Source organism: Lepeophtheirus salmonis, chromosome 2, assembly GCF_016086655.4.
Source record: "Lepeophtheirus salmonis chromosome 2, UVic_Lsal_1.4, whole genome shotgun sequence".
NCBI classification, from domain to species: Eukaryota; Metazoa; Arthropoda; class Copepoda; order Siphonostomatoida; family Caligidae; genus Lepeophtheirus; species Lepeophtheirus salmonis.
Window position 1 is genome coordinate 22,530,248 of NC_052132.2, and position 17,899 is coordinate 22,548,146.

Consider the following 17,899-nt stretch of genomic DNA (forward strand, 5'->3'; position numbering starts at 1 on the left):
ACAATTTGCTAACTGCAATGACCTATGAATCTATTCAGTGTGAAATCATACCATAGAGCTTTAACAATCATATCTGTAAAGCAGTGCTGCACTTTTCCAGTACAACGATATATATTTAGCTTGCTTACCTAATCATACTGCCAGATTTATTACATTCTTATTATCTTCTTCATTACTGTCTCAGAAATAGATGGGAACCCAAGTAGGTAACCAATTGTTGACTAAAAAAATTTAGAATTGTGAGCAAGTCATTTATCAACATTACAACAATACCAATAATATATATTGAAAAACGATTTGAAATGATGTAGATCTAAACGTTATTATTATCTGAAGTTTATAGTAATAATTTACTGAATTTAATACTTTTTACTAAATAATATAAAATATTTTCTCAATTTTCCAGTCAAGCAGTACTATTAACACACTTCCAAGGAATTCCACTCCAAATCTTTCTGTGTTACATGAGTGGAGATGACGGGCGGGGCGCTAAATGCAAGCTCTAATTTCCAAGTTTTTAAAGTGAGGGAAATTGTGAATATTTTTTACTGACAATTATTTACAGGGTGTGCAATCCATATCTTACTTCAATAGCTACATGTACTAGTTAACTGTATCCTCTCATAGTTTCATATAATTGTGATTTATCCTTGTATTGTAAACTTTATTATACAATCCAGATAGCACAGTTTAGAGCTGCATTAAAGATACTGGTAAATGCATTTTATAAATTTGGTATTTCTAATAGGCATAAAAAAATAAAAAATAGAATATCTAGTCACTAGATGATGCTAATTATCTATTATATAAATTTAAACTTCCTACCTTCAATATTGGCGAAGATATAGTCATCCAAATATTGAAAGTTAAATATTTTAGTTTATTGCAATTATCCAAATAGCATGTTTTCGAGCTGGATCAACATAGTTTGCATTCAACATCTTGGGAACCTTGTCATTGTCCAAAATGAGAAAATTACAATTTCTCTTCATTATTTTTATTGTCTCTCAATCTTTGTTTTAAAAAAAAAAAAAAAAAAAACAACAGAAAACAGTACAAAATAGGCTGATAATTTAGTTATCCAATTTTCCTCAACTTTTGGGCATTTTTTCAATCTTTATAGAGAATTATTCTTGTTCTTCAAGAGTTAAATTGAATTAAACGAATCAATTTTAGAACACTGGTTCTGGACAATGTTGCCAGCCTAGCTGATTTTCAGCTAGATCCAGCTAATTTTTTACTTCTCTAGCTAGAAAAAATATCATTTAGCTGATGGTTGGAAATCCTAGCTAATTTTTGCAATAGTTTAGCCGATTTTTGTCTTATTTTTGGTCTGCAGCTAACTGAAAGAAGACATTTCCGCATTAATGCATATTCTCTGTCTATGTCATTTAGCACAGTTAGCTTTTTCCCACGTACGCTCTTATACAATTCTAAGGAATCTAGAATTCCTGGTTAGCGAAACCTATAACTGATTTGCTAAATCTTCCTCAAGACAGCAGGCTTATGTTAATTTATTTAAACTAATAAATGATGGACATGAACATCTGAAAAATGTGTAAGTTAGTCATACAAGATGGTTATCAATAGCTTCAGCTGTACAAAGAGTTTGCGGCCATTGGAGGGAGCTAAAAATTCATTTTAATTATACCAAATCAACCGAAAGGTGTTACACATCGGAAATGCTCCACTTCTATACAGTGATGAATATAATCACGGTTATTTGTAATTTTTGAAATCTGTGCTGAATGATGTCTAAAGATCCAACGATATTTTTGAGTTCAAGGATCTATCCAAATTGCTTTTGGTTGAACATTTGATAAATAGAGTTACCAATCAGCATCGAGTTGATCCTTTCACCCGTAATCTGGAAGAATAGCTTATTTCTAAATTATACTTAGAATATGAAGCTGAAAAATTTCTCTCTATTACTGCCCATCACTTGTCGGAGGATCGAGATAATAACCTCAGAGATCGATGTTCTCAATTTTTGATGAAACTTATTAAAGAACTTAGAAATAGGCTTTCGGACAATGTTAAATTATGAAAAACATTGTCAATGTTTAGTGTTGGTAACACTTTGTCTGTGGTGAAAAAGTCCATAGTACGCTTATCAAAATCATTGAATATACCTTCAGAGGACATAACAAAAATAAAAAATTCAATTGTCTAATATAACCCTTGTCAAATGGCTAGAAACAAAAGACACAGTAAAATTTTGGTCGTCTAATCTAGATCTTTTTGCTGAGCCTAATTGTTTCCAATTTTGAGTTTGCCTAATTCCAATGCTAAAGTTGAAAGAGTACTCACCCAAATTAATTTAATAAAAACCAAGTTAAGGAATAAAATGAATCCTGAAACAGAAAAGGCACTACTTCATATAAAATATGAATATGATAATAAATTTATAAAAAAATATTTAGCCAATTTTTCATCTGTTTTGTTGTTGAATCTAGCTGATTTTAGAAGTACATCTAGCTGATTTTGCTTAAACCCAACTAGTAACACTGATTCTGGAAAAAGAAGTAAGAAAAGCGACAGCTGACAGCAAAAACAATGTAAATTATTATAAAAGTTATGTAATCTCGAGATCCACGATATTCAAAATGTCTATTTCTGCTGATTACTACATATAACTGACAATATTTAATATGAATAAAATACTTTGTTGGAGGTAAATCTAATTTATTTCATAAATATAGCTTTAATTGTATTTTGTTTCAAGAGTTGAGATTTGAGAAACCAGGTCTGAATGTAAAGCAAAAGGATAAATTGAAGGAAACTCAACAAAAAATATGCATTGGTAATTTAATTAGAAACTCTTTCTTGAATAATTTTTATTTAAAAATATCCAATAAAGTTGAGTTCATTGTATTGTTCACAGTGTTACCTCAATACAAAAAAAATTATATTGTATTTCGTGGTCAGCAGAATATTTTTTGCTTCTTTTTCCTTATTTTTTTTTTTCTTTTTCCTTTGATTTATTCCCTACCAAAACAGGCAAACATAATTAGTATCTATAAATAAGTATATAAGTCCATATAAAATATGAAATACAAATAAGTACATAGAAATTAAATTATAATGAAAGGTTTTTTTTACAAATTTATTCATATTTTCAATGGGAAGCTTCTAAACGTGTATAAAAATTGAGATAATTTAAGTTATATAAATGTTTTAATTATTATCATTCTTTTTTTTCTTTCTCCGCCACCAAAAAAAACCCAGATCAATCAGAAAGTACTCCCTGTATCAATTATCAAAAAGAAAAAAAAAGGAACACACAACAAGTAATAAAAAAGAAGTATAAACATTTGTGACCAGTGAGAGGTTAACGTTGGTGTGCTAAGCTAGTGCACGCAAGTACTCCTCAATCCATTCCGGTATTACTGATCTGTTTAACTGGACCCCGCAGCATTTATTTGTGTAAACATTAAAAAGAAAACACGTAATAACTAATAATTGTCTCGATCTTCATGTCTTCGTCAGCTTCTGGAGACTTAATAAAAAACCACTCCCTCACTGTTAATCCGTAGCCTTCCTTTACCCTTTCCTCGAACATGCACCGTATCTCTGATAACTTCCGGCAACAAACGAAGAGGTGAGGAGAGGACGTTTCTTCTTTCTCTTTACAGCAACTACATTTTCTTTCTTCTTCCAGGGAGTGTTCGGAATTCGTAAAGAGACAGCCCGTCGCTAATCGATATCGAAATAGTTCTTGATGTGAGATGGTAAAGGTTTCATTCAAAATTTGTTGAACGTTATTGAGAACGGAGTCGTCAAAAGTATCGTTACTATGAAGTAGTCGTTTCTTCAACAAATCTCTGGGGTTGTTATGCCTTAAACTGCCTGCTATTACCATTCTAACCGATCTACAAGGAATATTTCCTATGGTCAAGAGACGAGGTATGTTTGGTTCCCTACAGCTTTGCTTATCTTTGAAGCTCTTCCAAAGTTTCAAGACGTGACCTCTCACCAGGAAATTGTATGAGGTGTGTGTTGGCTTTCGGTGTTATCTAAGTTGTCCAAAAGAGGTAAGTCCGTCAGACTTGAGTAGTTCGTCTTGATTTAATAATCTATTGTTGTCATTTAGGGGCTCGTGTGGACCAAGTAATGGGAGAACTATGGGGAGAATCGAGTTCCAAGAGTAGGTTCTCATTCTCTGCCAGAAATTGTTAACTGATTTGGTAACCTTGCATAAGCTCCCGTGGACCTATGTTGAGTCGTCATTTTAGATGGTAGCTCACCTGCTCGAAGAAATATTTTTAAATTCTAAGTGGCAAGAATCAACCTATTGAACCAAGATAAATTCAATGATTTTCAGCTTGCTTTGGGATTTAGGCAACCTAATCCCCAGTCTCTTATGGGAGCCTCTAACTGGCTTTGCAATATATACGGTCTCTTTTTATTCCATAAGAAGTCCTCTCGAATCTTGTTCATTTTTTATATTTTTTTTTGCAGATATCCTCCCTGAAAGAAGTGTACCTCATAAGATGAATTACTTTCGGGATCATTATGGAGTTCCAGATCTTAAAGATTCAGGTGAAGTGACGAATATAAGTGTTCTACTTTTGACACAATTAATGAATTAATGACGATTTTTATAGCACCTTCTTCATGTTGGGATGTTTCAATGTTGCCATTCAGGAGCAAAGACGAATTGGAGAACTTGAGATGTGGAAATTTTGCCATAAAAGTTAACTCTTCGGACGTGAGGACCACTGTTTTTTTGAAATTAACTTATGAGTCCCGAGTTCTTAATTAACCTCTCCAGTGTAAGAAATACTTCTTTGATAGACGGGTGTGAGGTCATCTGTATGCTAGAGTGATTTGTAAACTTTATCACAATATTGAAAGTAATTAATTTTTCTATTCTTCACTATTTCTCAGTGAAAATATATAACAGCAATTAGAAACAGAGATGGGGATAAACTATGTATCTCCTTGTCGGCAGCCCCTTGTGCTATGGAAACTGGACAAATGTCCTCCTCTTCGTACTATACTAGGAATACTCATGAGAATAGTGGCTATGATTCTTATAAACTTTTCTGGAAAAGATAATTCGAGCAATTGCCGTAGAATGAACCGGTGGGAGACCGTGTCAAAAGCTTTATCGAAATCTATCAAGTAAAACGTAAAACTTTTGCCTGCCAGCTTTATCTCATTGATCATATCTTGGAAAGTACGTGGAATGTCTTCAGTAAATCTATTTCTCATAAAACCCTTCTGTTCGTATGGAATAATATGCAGGAGGATCCTCACTAGCCTCTTGTTTAATATTCCCGTCAAATTTTGTAAGATGTATTCAGAAGTGTGATTGGCCTGAAGTTTTTAATTTCAAGTGTTACTTTTTATAGAACTAATAAACTAAGGGATCGCTTCCTAGTAAAAGATTTTTCTGTAAGCACCATCAAGGATTGGGCAAGCGCTGATGCAAATGTTTTATAGAACTCGAAAGGGAGACCCGATATTCCAGGTGATTTTTTTTTCTTTTATATTATGTCCTTATATATTCTATATTTTCAGATCGATGTATAAGTTACTCTATTCCAGAGAATTCAAACTTATCTTCTTTTCGTCCAAGTCTGGTCTCCCCACGAATAGAGCTCCACCACCTTGAAGAGTTCTTGAGACGTCAGCTATAACAAAATTTACACATAGCTTGACTTGTACAGTCCCCACACCGGTACATGTTTTCATAGAAGTCAGAAGCCGTTCTAGAAACCAGTCTAGGGCCATTGGTTACTGATCAATCTGATAATCTCAGTGAGTGTAATTTGTTACATTGTGAATATACTTCCAGGTTTTTATTATTCCCTTTCCCATTTATATTGTCTTGGCTCTGATTAAACTCCACCATTTTTATACTCAACTACTCTATGTAGCTCTCCACTCGTCTCTGCTGTGTTCCCTTCTAGACTCTATATTGGTCTTTATTTTGTTTCTTAACTGTGCTTCTCTCTGTCCGATATTTTTAAAGCGATGACTGGAACCATTTTCTATTTTTTCTTAAGCTTTACAGGAGTACAAGCCCATTCCTATTCTCTCGTCATGATATTTAATAATCCTGCGTATTTTAGTTTTTGTTTCTTCTGATTCCAGATGTGTGACGTTAAGTTTCCAGAGCGTTTTGGTTTGTTGATAAACCCTCGAGAACCTTGCTATAATAGGGGAGTGATCTGAAAAATATAAGGAACACTTGGAACTCATTTATCATTTTAAATATGGTTGGTTGAAGCAAAAATATAATCAAGTCGACCTTGTTTTTGCCTTTCTGGATTTGAGGACCAGAAGGTCATTTGAGGGTTTTGAGGTCGAGTCTTAGGAGCCAAGTCGTCCTGAAGGTACTTGGAAACCACAATCTCAAGGTCTTTTCCATTTTTCTTATTTCTGGATTCTTTTCCCTTAAACAATGTTGCAAGCGTGACTTGAAGGAATTAGAATGGACTTTTGTTAAGCTGTGAAAATTGGCATTAATTAATGGATAATAATTCAATAATTGAGAAAAATTGGCAACACATCAACTTATTTGAGGAATTGTTTTGCTTCTTTTCTGAGAAAAGTTAGTGAGATATAATAAAGTTAACGACTTGTGTAACTAATCTAAGTTGATGTTATATTCGTAATTTACAAATTTCAATATTTTAATTGGAGAAAAGTTGAGATAATATTTTAAAGCCAGGAATTACTATTTAAAAAAGAAGAAGGCATGTTTATTATATAAGAAGCTTTATATTTTTTTTATCTCTTATTTGAAAAAAAAATCAATATAATATAATATTTAATATGGTCTAAAGTTAATAAGGGAAGCCTCACTAAAACCACATTTTATTTTTATTTACATAATGTTTATTACTTTATTACCATTTCTACCATATAAGGATGAGTTGAATGTCTTTTTCTTCGCATTAACAACCATTTTTAATATATAATAAAAGTACTATTGTAGAATGTCCCAATTTTGTGTATTTTTATTTTTTGACTCTACCAAGATTTTCTGATGGGGACAATGGAAGGAACCATATTGGCCAAATTTAAGGTATTTTGCACCATTTTTGGCAACGTACTAGTATACATAAATATATACAACCTAATTGATAATAAAAAAATATTTTACATTTTTTACAGTAAGACAATCTCCCTTTTATTAGCTCAAGTACAAATTGAAAAAGTATAAAAAAGAGAAAAAGACTGAAGGTGTCATATTCAGAGTCTTTTGAATTAATACATATATAATATATGGAGATAGTAAATGGAACAGGTATCAGACATCTTGGATCTTATATTATAACAAACACAATTATTATAATATATATGGAAAATTAGGGTTCATTAAAGGATAAAACCTATAACATTTGATCCGCAGCTGTAGATTAGAGATGACAAAAACCGTCTACAAGTTGTCAACAGTGACCTGTAAATGACTATATATTTTTCCTTCTTAATGTCTTGCCAAAAAATAGTTTTAAGAGACCTCCTATGTTATGTCCGATCTTATTTAGAACTGAAGACAGCAGTCCCTTCTAATTCAGTCTCGGTGTGGTCCATTTAATGAGCTTATCACTCCTAAAATATATAAGGTCCAGGTTGCCAGGGTACCTGATTTCTAGTTAGATTTAGCTGAGTTTTGACTTGTGTCTAAAATTCCTGGTTAGCAAAACCTATAACTGATTTGCTAAATCTTCCTCAAGACAGCAGGCTTATGTTAATTTATTTAAACTAATAAATGATGGACATGAACATCTGAAAAATCTGTAAGCTAGTCATACAGGATGGTTATTAATAGCTTCTACTGTACAAAGAGTTTGCGGCCATTGGAAGGAGCTAAAAATTCATTTTAATTATACCAAATCAACCGAAAGGTGTTACACATCGGAAATGCTCCACTTCTATACAGTGATGAATATAATCACCGTTACTTGTTATTTTTGAAATCTGTACTGAATGATGTCTAAAGATCCAACAATATTTTTGAGTTCAAGGATCCATCCAAATTGCTTGAAGACTTGACTCTTTTGGTTGAAAATTTTGTAAATAAAGTGATTTTTCCTACCAATCAAGCATCGAGTTGATCCTTTAACCCGTAATGTGGAACAACAACTTATTTCTAGATTGTACTTAGGGTATGAAGCTAAAAACTTTCTTTCTAATATGACCCATCACTTGTAGAAGGATCGAGATAATAATCTCAGAGATCGATGTTCTCAATTTTTGATGAAGCTTATTTAAGTACTTAGAAATAGGCTTCCCGACATTGTGAGAGTATAAAAAACAATATTAATGTTTCGTGTTGGAAACAAATTGTGTGCCGTGAAATAGTCCACCGTACCCTTATTAAAATCTTTGGACATACATTCAGAGGACGTAACAAAAATATGAATTCAACAGTCTAATACAGGGAACCCTCATTTCAGTGTTCCCTTTCTAATATAACCCTAGTTAAATTGCTAGAAACAAAAAATATGTAGTAAAATTTTGGACAGAGGCAGGCATATACAAGGATGCGTCTACTCTAAATCTTTTGCCTAAACAATATTGAGTTTGCCTCATTCCAATGCTAAAATTGAAAGGGTATTCAGCCGAATGACTTTAATAAAAACCAATTTAAGGAATAAAATGGATCTTGAAGCAGAAAATACAATACTTCATATATTTAGCCGATTTTCAGCTGTTCTTTATTGAAAGTAGCTGCTTTTTAGCCGATTTTATAAGTACATCTAGCTGTTTTTGCTAAAACCCACCTGGCAACACTGATAAGGTTTGATTACGTACTAAACTTTATTTCTTTTCTATTTTATCAGCTCTAGTACTGTTAGTCTTAGGACAGGTTCCAAAGCGGTGGGATAGCTTAAGTCTGGACTTAACTGTACCTAATAATTTAAGTCCGACACTACAGTGCTCATATGTGATCCTTATTGTGTTTTTATTTATTTAATTCCAAGTGAAAATATATATAACTAAAGTAGGTTATCACATCAATTGTGCGTGTAGACGTAGACGTGTATAAATTATGTTATATGATATCGGGAGAAGAGTTGCTCTCAGGGAGACTTCCTTTTGTCAACTAATAAAGACCGATACTACAGTGCTCATATGTGACCCTTATGGTGATTTTTTATTTATTTCCAAGAGAAAATCTATACATATACGACTAAAGGTAGGTTATCAGTTATCACATCTATTGTACGTGTATATATATCTATGTATATTATGTTATATAATGTCTAGAGAAGAGTGGCTCTCAAGGAGACTTCCTTTAATCAACTAATAAGAGTTAATATAAATGTAGATATACAGGGTTGATCTTATCTAGTGGTACACATTTTATTATTTCCCATCCGAATTGACATAGGTGCAAAATCATGGAGGGGGACAACAAGAAATCTTATCTCTGAACAGAGCAAGCTGATGCGGTTGGAAAGAGTAAAGAAGATTCTAAATTTTGTCAAGGCCAACACAATTTGTGCAAAATTTCGCTCTTTTATGATGAAGAAGTATTTACCGTTGATGCCACTTTGAGTAAGCATAATAGCTGCTACATCGCAACCGAACATCCAGACAGTGTCTCAGGTTCAGTGAAACAAATCTTCAGAACAAAAATCCAGCCGGAACCATGGTCTTGGGTGTTTTGCTAGCACAGGCCCACTTTTGTGTAGAGGAAGGAGCGGCTCAACGCAGATACTTACATCTAACTTCTTGATACCTTGTGTCAGAGAAAAGTTCGGGTACAACTTTGTTTTCACTCCATATAGATCTCCGTGTCATGGTACCGCTAAGACTCATGCCTTCCTGGGATACTACTTTCCAGACTTTTGGGACCCTAAGATGAGACCGCCCTCCTCTCCAGACATGAAACCCCTTGGACTTTTCTATCTAGGCGCGTCTGTAGGAGAGTGTATGTGACATTCCTCATAGGACCAAGCTCAAGTTTGACTACATAATCGAGGTCTGAAAGGGATTTAGGCCTCGTATTGAGGCTATTATTAGAGCTGAGGGCTCACATATTAAATAAAAGTTGTGCTGAGCACTATTTTTAGAGGATTTTGTTAAATGAATGTCCTCACAATACATTTAGTTTAATCTTTGCCCTTGAAAAATTGAAAATAGTAAAATGTCTACCAGTAGATAGGATCAACCCTGTATTAGACTGTATGGCAATGACAAAAGTTGGTAGTTTGGTATCGCAGGATGCTATATATTTTAAATTTTATTCTTCTGAACAATAAAATAATCATCAAATTTCTGAGAAATTGTCCTTCATGAACACTTTTTGATTTGAAAATCTTCAAAATGTTGGGGGAAAAAATGTTATGTCTTTAAAATTATCGATTTTAATCAAGTTACATGATTTTTATTTATTAAGTATCATATATGAAACATATTCTTTCAAAAATATTTTTAAATATTTTTTCCCTAACTTGCTTCATAGCATGAGTATTTTAGTTCCAAAATATGCTGCGAATAAATAATTATTATCTTTTGGTACCACGTATTATGCGCATTAAATTTGATGTTCCTCTTCAATTTTACTACTCTTAATCTTGTTTTTTTTTTTTTGTAAAAAAGTAATTAATATATTATACTATATATACAAATATACTTTGATTGTTCATTTATGTCAATAATACCTATTTATAATTTTGGACAACGAAAACTGTCTATTAAACTCTTAATAATGTAACGTTTTAATTATTATCCCTTCATTTCTAGGGTTGATTTATTTTAAATTGTGCATATTTATATTTTTATATCGTAAAAGTTTGACATTTTTCATTTGTTGTAAATATTTAATTCCTTTTTTTTCCGATAACATTTCAAAAAGAAACTATGATTAACTTATTGCTTCTAATTTTTTTATTTATTAATTTAATTGGGAAAATCAAACATTATTCTAATTTTGCTCTGATATAGCCCCTTTTCTCCATACACTTGAGTGGAAGCGTTGGTTACTTCTTTTACTGCACGTTCACTACTCTGTGAGTACCATAGTATTATGGAAAATCAATAGGGTGAAGGGACAAAACTAACCATTTGACTTTGAAGAATGACTGCCGTGATAATAGGCTCCATCCTATTGTTCCAATCCTGGATATTAATAATTGAAGTAGCATTGAAGGCACATCAAAACTTTTTTTTTTCCAAGAATTTAATAAATTTTTAAATTAAAATGTGTTCATCTTTTCTTTTGGACGTTTGATGGTTATTTTCTTGTTTAGAGGAATAAAATGCAAAATAAAAGATGTCCTGCAATACCAAATTCCCAACTCTTTCATCATTTTTTTTAATTCTTGAAGAGATAATAATAATAACTAGACGAATAGTAACTCTGAGGATTTATTGTGGAATACTTAGTGTATGTCCAAGTAGAATTGAAGATTAACATTGGAGTAATTCCTGTCTTTATCATTGTTCGATACGGAGTTGGGTTGGTGATTATTTCTTTCATCTCATAGCTTTTTCCAGCTAATTTAAATAAAAAGTCATGGGAGCTATGTTGCTTTCTCCCAAAGTATTCTTCAAGGGATCAAATTAATCTTCAGTTTATTTCTTTTAAAATATCGGTTGGTAATATTATTTTCATTACAGGTTATAAGTCTAAGTCCTTATTGGACTCAAAGTCGACTTGAAGATCGACATAGGGGTAATTCGTAGTGGAAATGTTGTATATTTCCTTTATCTCAGAGCTCATTGCAGTCAATGTAATTGAACGTTATGACAGCGAAGCTGCTCTTTTGTCAAACATTATTTAAATTGTCTAGGTATCCACGTTAATTTTCGAATTTTTTAACAGACCAAAAATGCTTACGATTTACAAACCTACGAAAAAATATCACTGCAAATACTGTCTTGCTCTATTCTCTTGAAAATTATCTTTCCAAGTTTTTTTATGTATGCTATCCTCCATTTTCTTATAATTTAAATTAGTATATGTTTTTATTTGTTATATGCTCATGTAACTGTTCATTATTAGAACTATAAGGGATCCTTTACAAAGATTTTTATTATCTTAAAACATAATGTTAACATATTATCATTAAAGTAAATGCCTTATAACAGTAGTCCAGGTTTACCCTAAATTATGTGGTTTTTGTAGTTTTCTAGTATTCATATGTAAATATCCAAAGCAGGGTTAGGAACCTTTTGGAGTGAGAGGGTTTAATAGAGATCTCATTGTAAACAAAAATGTGGAATACATTATTGATTAATTGTAATCAAAGTTTGCGGAAAACATTTATTGGTCATTTTTCAAATACAAAAGCAAAGAAAAAAGATATTCAAGGAATTTTCTAGTTTGTTGAAGTCTGACACGACTTCTAATATTGTTTTAATGATCCTTAAGTTTTATCGATTGAGGCCCTATTCAACCCCATAAACTGATCGTATTCTGATTCACCTGACTCACCCTGTAGGATTTGTTGGATGCAAATACCAGACTTAGACTCATGACCATGAGCCTTTCCAGTAAGGTGAACCTTATCCTTGTGCCCTAGGGATACAAAATTAACAGCATTTTTTACGTGAGTACCATCCGGTGAAAAGTCCCCAGCCATGTGCAATTTTCCACTTTAGGTAAGATATTTATACCTTTCAACAGAATGGTACTCACTCTCACATGTCTAATATAATCCTAAAGTTGAATGAAACACCTTTACTTAACTTTTGGAGCAACACATTTTAGCCTCCATCAAGTCCGAATTTGAATCTGATGGATATTAGAATGTGGTTCATTTTGGAGGACGGGGGTCTGTAAGAAGCCCCATCCTAATTTGGATGAACTGAAAGCTTTACTAATTAAGGAAAAAGTAACATTACCATGAAAATTACCAATACCTACTTGCCTAAAAGACTCAGGGTTCTGACCGAAGGAATTCTGGCCACTGCAGAGGAATCTTCTTCATTACAGCATCTAGTGGTGAATTGAGTGCAAGGCGTGTAAACAATGTCACATCAGTATTGAGTCCCTAAAGCTGTCGGTTGAGAAAGAGTGGCGATCAAAAGCACTATGATGCCAACGTTTGTAAAGCGTTCCGGGATCTCGTGGAGCGTGTGATTGAGGCTATTAAGTAAAGAACGCGCATGGCCCATTGTTCTATTTAGTGCAATTTACTAATACCAATAAACTTTTCCATAAAGTAAATGCTACTACCTCTGAATATTAATGTCTACATCAAATGCAATGCCTGGAATTTTGCAATACTATCTCTTTTAACGTGAATGATTCTTACTAAAAAGAACATTAATCTTATGATAAATTGAATATCTTTTTAATGGACATTGTTCTAAGTTGAGAGCTGTTATCAAGATTGTTCGACCGTTCTTATATATTTTATTGTTTTAAGCGTAAGAATTGTTATTTGGTGAACATGTACAAACTGTGATGTTAGTAGAGTACTGACGCATTTAAAACTATAATATGCCAAATTAGTATTGGCACCGGCTCGTGCAGCGTCATTACAGAAAATAAACTAATTTTTATTAGGATTTCGGATTTTTTTCTTTCTCAAAAGTTGGCTCAAACCAATAAAACAGTAAAAGTACTAAAAAAGCTAAAAAATCGAATACCAAATTTGAAACGAAGGAATTAATTTGGGATTTGTGATCTGTGCGTCAACAACGGCTAGAACTCTATTGTAGGTGTAGAAAAATAAATAAATTATTTTTCCAGTAGATTGCTTAAGTAATGTATATCTTGCCTTGTATAAGTGAGATTGGTTTATGCAGGTTGGCGTCAGAAAGATAATTTTTTTTACTAAAAAACTTTATTGACAGTTTTGTGATTGTTTGAGCCAGTATTGTTTGGGTACGTGTCAAAGATGGACAATAGCAAAGAGAAAATAGAAGAATGGTTTTTATTCCATCAAGGGAAAACATAAACAAACCAGGCGGCTGAAAATTTGAATAGTAGTTATGGTCCTGATACAGTAACAGTTGAGATCCCTCTCCTCTTCCGCCAATAACACATTATTCGCTTTTCGAAATTATTTTCTTATTATTACGAGATTGCCATAATGGAATTTCAATTATCCGCTGTCAATGTCTTCAATTTTGAGATAGAAAGAGAAAGTATGACGTACAAGCAAACTTAGACTATGCACCCTTCACGTTTCCTGCATTAGAATGTGAAGTATTGATAAATTAATAATTTGCACTGTAGCATATATCTATAAAAAGCAAGTGAGTCTTTCATATTACCTATTTATTCAACTTGAATTGCACAGAAAGAGAGCTTATTCATATTATGAAATAGTTTAACGCGAGCTTCCCCCGGAGTTTATAGTTTGTTCAAATTCCACAGGAAATTCTAGAGACTTGCTTGCCCCTTCTTGACTTCCCAATGTCTCGTGCTTATAAGTTCACGCAAATCTTAAGGTGGATTACCACATCTATCATGTATGTACACGCCATTTAATTCCAAGAAGTTTGCATATTATTTTAAGATTATAATATGCAAAGTTCTTAGAAATAAAATGTCTATTAGTCAGTCTTAAAATTATACACGTAGATACGTGTTCACGAGGGTCGAAAGGTGCTCAGTAGTCAAACTTCAAATAACGCATCTTATAAGTCTTTATTAAAGTTGTAGGAGCCTCTCATTTTTTTAAAAACGCCCATGTGCGACGGCTATAGGGTATCTGACGATTATCCCTTCAAAATTATATAGCAGGTAGATAATATTAACAAGTGTATTATTTATTAAATCAATTCTCACAAACAAAAAATTGTAAACTGTACAGCAGTGGGCAGAAGTATCTGATAATATTTTCAAGAAAGTTTAAATAATAGTAGATGATATTTTACGACAAAATTTATAACATGTGAAATTTTAAAGGTTTTTTTTATCATTCAACATGATCACTCCTCCTGTAAACGGGACAGAAAGACTGAGCATACCTTTATTAGAGCTATGGGGATTTTCGTTTACCTTATTTCTTAGCTCTGACCACGACTAAAAATAACACAAGTCAAGGTTAGTGCTGTTGGAAGGCCACTCATCAGCTTTGATAATGACATGGAACTGACTGTCGAGATAATGCATGACATTTTTGGCAATATGAAAAGGTGCTGAGTCTTGAATCCTATGATCCTTGTATCTGGAGAGTATATGGCTTCCAGCAATGGAATCACAACATTCTTAAGAAGGTCCAAGTACATTTTGGAGACTATTGTCAAAAATGTAAGGCGACAAGGCATTCCAGTCACTGGTGATCAAGCCATGGTATTCATCACAGGAGGGAAGATTATTTTTTTTTTTAAATTGGAAAAATTATATTTTGATTAAAATTTTGAACAAAATTTCCAAATAAAAAGCAAAATTCCTTGATTTAGGGGGGGTATTTTTTTCATAATATAAAAAAGTAATATATATTTTAATTTATGAACCATTCAATCTTCAGAACATGACGTTCTCGTCAAACGTTTATACTTTTATGACTAAATACTTTTTTTAGATTTGACCTTAAAATGATTTTTTTTCAATTTTCCAAAGCTGTGATGACTATTTTTTATTTATGGAAGATGGAAAATCTAAGTATTAAGTGTTGTTGCAAAGTGAGAAGTTAAGAGTCATTTTTTACAATATTCCGATGATCAATGTTGTAGAACAAAATAATTAGTTGTCGATTGCTAAGAAACACATTTTCCTAGTCGCCACCATGAGCACACACTACGAGAAGATGATTAAGATTGCAGCGCTCCTCAACACGGAATTGTCCAAGAAGACCATCTGGGAGTAGACAAGGGTCTCGAGGAAGACACAATAAATCCATGCGATGAAAGGTTAAGGAGGATCTCTGACACTCTTCAGGAGCAGAAAGGAAACCCTCCGTGTCTGTCAACCACCTAAAGTCGGCCTTCAAGAAATAGCCCATTTTCTTAATTGATGAAATGGCTAGGAAGATGAAGAATTCCCTATCTGTGGTGTCCAGGACTCTAAAAAAGGCAGGAGGAAAGTCTCTGCGGCGTATTCCGTGGCTTCTGCTGACAGAATACTTTGAGTGTTAAAATGGGTTAAAAATAACGGTTGGCCTGGTATGTACTTTTTGGACTGAAAATAGAATGTAATGTATGAACTTGATGTCACCGACGCAACCTCTGAACAGATTATTCGTTCCGAGTAAGAAAAACCAATAAGTAAATAAGGGTTACTTTCAGATCCTAAATTTTGTACTTAAAAATGGAGAACATCGAAAATGGGGAAGATTTGGGTGCATTCTAGTAGAAATAATTTTTCCAAACGAAAGAATATGATTGACTTCCAATTATATAATTTTAATTTGTGTATCTAAAAACTTAATAAAGTAATATAATTGTTGCATATTGATGAAATCTGAGTAATATTTAATGAATAATAATTTTATGTTCATAATAGGTATCCACTTTAGTTACAAGCTATTAATGGATACTATTATTTCATTTCGATAAGATTAATACTGTATGTCCAAAAATTGAGAGTGGTTTTAAAAAAAATCATGAAATAACCAGTTTGGGAACTTTGCTAATATTTTTCTTCCTTCCTCGACCCTTCTGATTTGCAAGGATTTGTCCATCCTTCCTTTTCTTTCAACAATTCTCAATGGTCCTAAGATGAATCTGTAACCTTTGAGTAACGTCTTTCTGGCTTGATCCGCCCTCTACCATGCCAGGGAAATTTTTTTAGAATTTTTTTTATCGCCTTGGCCCTCCCACCATTTTGGATATTGAATTTCAACTAATATCCTGAGCCCTTTTATACTGATGTGATGCAATCATCAAAAATTATTGCGTCTGTCAAAATTACGCAAAGTTTAAATAAAGTAGTAATACTCAAAAAGTATAGTTGTTTTTAGATATTTGGTGGACCCTGGAGGTAACATTAAGTATTAATATATGTAGAAGTTTTATAAATTAAAATATTTATTATTTATTTTTAGAAATATGTAATTGAAATTTTTTCTTGGTACCATAATATAATTTAAAGCAAATGAAAATTTTATTAAAGCTATATAACCATGAAATAATTATATTGAGATATAAAAAGTCAAAAGAGAACATGATCATTGAGTTATTTAATATTCCAGTTTTCACAGTTATTAATACATTGACATAATTTTAAATCATAATGACATGGAATTTTATATAACTGAAAATTATGAAGATATCTTGATATACGAGTGTAATCTGTTCTGTGACTAAGTTCGTACATTAAATCAATAGTATAGTGACTATAGTAGCTTTTATTGCACACAACATATTAACTTCGAGAACTTGAGGTCACTTTTGTCGTACTTATTTCACATACTATATTTCAAACAGTTGCTGGGTGTTTGAATAGAGGGATTTTGAATAATATTTAAAATAAATATTATGGAGTTTCTTTTTATTTTATAAGTTTTATAATCAATAAGATATGCAGGATTATTCATAAGTTTTAAAAGTATTATTTTAAGCAATAATTAATCCAACAAAATTATATTTCGGAAACAGTAGAAATAAAAGATCTAGACTATATTTCTGAGTTTATTTTTTATATTTTAACTAATTCAAAATAACTGCTGTTGTTAGGCATTATATCCGATGGATGGGAGTGGAAAGTATTGCATACTTTATGGATGTTTTTTTCCAGAAGTTCCACCAACATTTATTTTATGATATTATGGAGAATTACACTTGAATCTAAATAAACCTTTACAAATTTTGAGAAGTTGAGAGCTGGACTCGAAGGAGACAATATCAATATTTCCCCAAAATGTATTTATTTATTTCGGCAGTGATTTTCCACCAGTATGAATTGGAACTTCAACTCGCTGGAAAATGATTTTCTTGCTATCTGAGGAATATTGTTTGGACCTACGAAAGGCAAGAGGTTGCAAATTTTTCAAAATCCAGTTTTCCAGCTTCATACGATGAACTTTCCATAGAA

The 17,899-nt window shown here is 32.4% G+C and overlaps 1 protein-coding gene and 2 long non-coding RNA genes across 3 annotated transcripts in view; all 3 read left to right on the forward strand.

The window, feature by feature from the left end:
* LOC139904787 (uncharacterized) overlaps window positions 1-3,300 on the forward strand; it is a 93,874-nt gene extending 90,574 nt beyond the window's left edge. The window contains exon 3 of the long non-coding RNA XR_011778991.1: window positions 3,229-3,300. This is a non-coding gene — a long non-coding RNA (uncharacterized lncRNA). The remainder of the gene's footprint in view (window positions 1-3,228) is intronic.
* Window positions 3,301-3,424: 124 nt separating this feature from the next.
* Window positions 3,425-6,599, forward strand: LOC121132626 (uncharacterized). The gene is made up of 8 exons (XR_011778990.1): window positions 3,425-3,601; window positions 3,662-4,034; window positions 4,094-4,397; window positions 4,462-4,542; window positions 4,608-4,775; window positions 4,891-5,294; window positions 5,358-5,766; window positions 6,103-6,599. It is a non-coding gene; the product is annotated as an uncharacterized lncRNA (long non-coding RNA).
* A 2,206-nt stretch (window positions 6,600-8,805) lies between these two features.
* LOC121132625 (neuronal growth regulator 1) overlaps window positions 8,806-17,899 on the forward strand; it is a 374,771-nt gene continuing 365,677 nt past the window's right edge. Inside the window, exon 1 of the mRNA XM_040728061.2 lies at window positions 8,806-9,157. The gene's annotated coding sequence lies outside the window, so the exon portion shown is untranslated. The remainder of the gene's footprint in view (window positions 9,158-17,899) is intronic.